The sequence below is a fragment of the Sinocyclocheilus anshuiensis genome, unplaced genomic scaffold, assembly GCF_001515605.1.
Source record: "Sinocyclocheilus anshuiensis isolate Anshui unplaced genomic scaffold, SAMN03320099.WGS_v1.1 scaffold315, whole genome shotgun sequence".
In the NCBI taxonomy this organism is placed as follows: domain Eukaryota; kingdom Metazoa; phylum Chordata; class Actinopteri; order Cypriniformes; family Cyprinidae; genus Sinocyclocheilus; species Sinocyclocheilus anshuiensis.
Window position 1 is genome coordinate 444,220 of NW_015548210.1, and position 4,953 is coordinate 449,172.

Consider the following 4,953-nt stretch of genomic DNA (forward strand, 5'->3'; position numbering starts at 1 on the left):
CTGAATTTTCAGTGTGAACGCACTACTCGCACTATTTATACTACAAAACGTCATAGAATAGTGCATAAGTACGCGATTTGGGACGCACCTATTGTAATTCCATGGTTCTTAATTGCATTTGGCTCTTATTGTTTTCAACACAACACTAGTCAGGTCCAGCAGGTTTATTTTTTGCTTTTTCTTATACTCATCCTGGAAAAGTTTCAAGGTTAGTCAGTCACAGAAGGTCTGTTCTATAGATTGAAATAGTGAGAGTGAGTGCCTAAACACTTTTCAAATGGAAATGTTTCCTGAACATTTCCATACATTTCACATTCCAAAACACAGGTTTTGAGCTGGTAGGCTACTTGAAGTATGTACAGTATGTAACGTCTGGACGCTTGCACGTGAGATAACTCGACTGGCCCAGACAAAAACAGCTGATGTGAACAAGGTCAGAGAGGTGTTTGTGGTAATCATGCCTTCTCTTTATAGGTCTGACAGTGTTGCTGAAAGGTCATTGCATTTTCCATCTGTTAGCGCCCCCTTCTGGGTAAAATAACATAAAATAAAAAAATTATATTATTTGTTTATTCAAGCCAAGGTTATTCAGAGGTAACAAGTTAAATAACAATAATAAATAAATAAATCGAAAAAAAACTCTTCCTGTTCCACGCACGCCAGATTTTAATATGAAAATGCATCATTAAAATTGTATGAAATCGTTTTATAAATAAAACAATACAATATTTAAACATAAATACATTACCACGTCCCCCGCGTTCTACGCCCATGAAGACAGTTTATGTGAATTATAATATTTTTTTTGACAGCAGAGCTACTAAAAGTTATCTTAACATGCCATCATCTTGGAGCTTCAGATGATTTTTTTTTTTTCATTATTTATCTATTTATTTCTGTGTGTAATCGATATGGTATCAGGGTTTTTCCTGAGTCAAAAAAGGTCTTCGGTGGTGGCTGAAAGTCATCCACACACAGTAAAAAGTATCATACCCACGTGATCTACAAGCCCAATATTGACCATAACTAAAATAAATGCAAAGAAACAGTTTGTGATTTTTCCACAGGCTTTCATATTTTTGTAAGATAGAATCCTTCTTTGCTAGACCTGACAGTTATTTTGGTATAATCATATCAATATTGAAAAGCATTAAAAAAGTCGCATTAAAAAGTGTATTTTAACTAATAGTCTAATTTTCTACCATACATCTGAATAAAATTAGCAGCACGCTAACACATTTCTTTGTGCTGGTTTCACCTCACTCCTGTTTAAACTAAATTATTTTATAGGTAATTTACTACACATTGTCATATAAATAACCTGCAATTATTGTGGATTATTAAAGCTAAATCTTTTATTATTATTAAAGGGTTAGTTCACCCAAAAATGAAAATTAGCCCATAAATTACTCACCCTCAAGTCATCCTAGGTGTATATGACTTTCTTCTTTCAGACTAATCCAGTCGGAGTTATATAACAAATTGTCTTTGATCTTTCAAGCCGTTTCATGGCACTCAGCAGGGGTTTGCATGCATCAGTCCAGAAAAGCAGTTAAATAAAATGCGCCCATCCATAAAAAAAAGTGTCTCACACGTCTCCTGTAGCGAATCGATGTGTTTTTGTAAGAAAAATATCCATATTTAAAACGTAATAATCAATTTAATCTAGCTTGCGCTCACTGTTGTACACTGGAAGCAGTTCCGGGCGGATGACGTATGAGGTCAGTGCTGCGCATGCCCCAGTGAGTCTCGTGAAAACCAATGTTTGTTAAGAGGAGCAAAGGAAGCAAAGTTTCCTTACTTTAGCAAAGGAAAGTCATGTCACTCAGCGGCCATCTTTGAAACTCCTCTCAGGCATGCAAGACTGATGCATTGCAAGTGCAGCTCCTATCTCTTTGAATGGGGAAACATCAAATTCTTCAAAACTGTTCGCCAAGCTTGCAAATAAATTTCATATTTGAAATCACCAATGAAATCTGACAACAACTGTATCATAAATGTTGTTTATATTGGTCAAATTTTTCAGGCTAGACCAGCCAGTGTGCATGCGCACTCCTAGGCGCACGTCTCAGAACGCTTACTGTTTCTATAGCAACTGGGACTTCTAACGGCAGCTGCAGTGACGAGCTGATTTTACCGGGATATGCTCTTTTGCTTAGAAGGCGGGGCTTTGTTCAATAGAGCGGCATTTTTCCCCATTCAAAACTATACAAGTAACAAGTCTTGGGTATTCTATAGTCTTTGGTAAAGTACCATTACCTTCCAAAAATGCAGTGTGAGTAGAGCAAAAACTAACTGCTAGATTGTTAGACCCCACGTATACATGAAAGTATTGAGGGGCCATTAACAGTGCTAACGCCTCCTTCTCGATTGTCGAATAATTCAGTTGATGCTTATTGAACTTGTTCGAGAAATAGCAAACAGGGTGAACAATGCTATCCTTAATCTTCTTGCAGTAATACGGCACTGGCACCAACAGCACTGGCATTCACTTCTAACTTAAAGGGGTCATATGATGCGATTTCAATTTTTCCTTTCTCTTTGGAGTGTTACAAGCTCTTGGTGCATAAAAAAGATCTGTAAAGTTGCAAAGACTAAAGTCTCAAATCCAAAGAGATATTCTCTATAAAAGTTAAGAGTCAGCCACGCCTACCTAAAACGGCTTGTTCTTTTTAGCAGCATCATATGACCCCTTTAAACTCAGGTTTAAGGAGACATACACAGAAGGGTTTTGATAGAGTAAAAGTTGTGCTTGACACTCATCAGATCATAGAAATGGACGAGATGGACTAAGGAGAGAAGTTAAAAGATGTGCAATAGTAGAAAAGTTTTTACAAAAGCTACAGAAGTATCCAGCCATGCCTAAAAATCTATGAGGCTCTCGTCTGGTAGTTGTCTATGGCTGTCACCTTCGCTTCTAACGGGCGCACTTGACCTTGAACGACTTCTTTACCAAGATACGTGATAGTTGATTGGACGAATTCACACTTAGCCAAATTCAAGGCCAGTGAGGCTTTGGCAAGGCGCTCAAACACAGTCCGTAATGAAGAAACTTGTTCTGACCAGTCCGTATTCCATACACAATCAAATCATCCAGGTAGGCATTACGATTTGAAACTCCTGAAAGCACAATATTAATGAGCCTCTGAAAGGTGGCCAGTGCATTGCGCATCACGAAGGCCATAACTGAGAACTGTAGAAAACTGTCAGGACTCACGAAGGCTGTGATATCGGAAGCACGAGATGTAAGGGGCACTTACCGATATCCTTTTAGTAAATCTAAGGCCCCGATCACACCGAACGCGTTTTTTAGGTCTGACAACACGAGGCGCACGGCACTGCCTTTTTTTGGGTAACTTTTTAAAAAAAGCAGTGCGCTGTGTTTTTTATGTTGCTAGGCAACCACCAAATCAGCTGTCCTGTCAGTCTAATCAAAGGTTTATAGCGCGAGCACTTTCAAATCTTTGGTTTTTGCTGTTAAGTAAACTGCCATATTAGCAGAAACCTTAACAAATACAGCTCTGGGTAACCCGCGACAGACACCAAAGGTTTCTCCTCCATCATTGCAGTCTCCGGACTTTCTAAACAACTGTAAACTTTCGTTACTATAACAGAAGGCCCGCCTCTCCATTCATTCGATTGGACAATGGAAAAAAACGCAAATGACGTCGGGCACTTTTCCGCTTTTTTTTTCAACTTCAGGCGCTCAGAGCGCTCCTCCAAAAACATGAGGCACAGCAGGCGGCTAAAACGCGAGGCGCCCGGGGCACATAAACAGCGCACAAAACGCTCACTGTCAACAGCCAGCAGCCATATCACCCTGCAGCCCAAAACTGGTTGCCCACTGAAGCTAAGCAGGGTTGAGCCTGGTCAGTACCTGGATAGGAGACCTCCTGGGAAAACTAGGTTGCTGCCGGAAGAGGTGTTAGTGAGACCAGCTGGGGGTGCTCACCCTGTGGTCTGTGTGGGTCCTAATGCCCCAGTATAGCCGACTGGCTTCTGTCTCCTCTCCACCAATAAGCTGGTGTGTGGTGGGTGTTCTGGCGTAATATGGCTACTGGCTACCCATCCAGGTGGATGCTGCACACTGGTGGTGGCTGAGGAGATTCCCCACCTCTTTCATGTAAAGCGCTTTTAGTACCCAGAAAAGCGCTATATAAATGTAACAAATTAACAGAAAACAATTTAAAAAAAGGTGCCTCTCACTGCAAAAAACGCGTTCTGTCTGATCGGGGCCTAACTTACTGACATGTCAAGCAGAACCAAGACTCTCCACACAGTCTTCCATGCGTGGCAATGGAAAACTATCTGGAATGGTAACCGCGTTTACCTTTTGGTAGTCAGTACAAAATCTAGCATGGCCATCGCTATTCTGAACTAATAAGCACGGGAAGCTCCAAGGACTACAGCTGGGTTTAGCAAGCCCATGCTCGAACAAATAGTCAACCTCGGCTCTCATAACAGCTCTCTTCGTGGCATTCACGCGATACGCGTGCTGTTTAATAGGAGCGCATCACCCACATTAAAATCATGCTGCAGAACTGTAGTACGAGACGGTACATGGCTAAACAAAGAAGGAAAATCATTAATTAACTGCATAATATCACCCCGTTTCTGTTCAGATAAATGGGCCAAATAAGACCCATTCAGACCCAACAACAGACAGCAGTACCAACAATTGTTCACCCTCTTGAAAACAGCGCTGAACAGATTTACAAATCTGTCAAATTGGCTCTTTATATTTACCTGTACAGTGGCCACAGCGAGTCTTTTGCTATAGAACAGGCTTTATGCAGACGTTTACGAAATTTACTGACATAATCCAGCACATTCATTTTAGGGCTGGTATCAACACACAACATATTTTCTTTAAGCATTATTAATGGACCTCTTCATTCATTCATGTCCGAACACCATTTCAGTGGAACTGAACCCCAGGATCTCCTGCTCGGC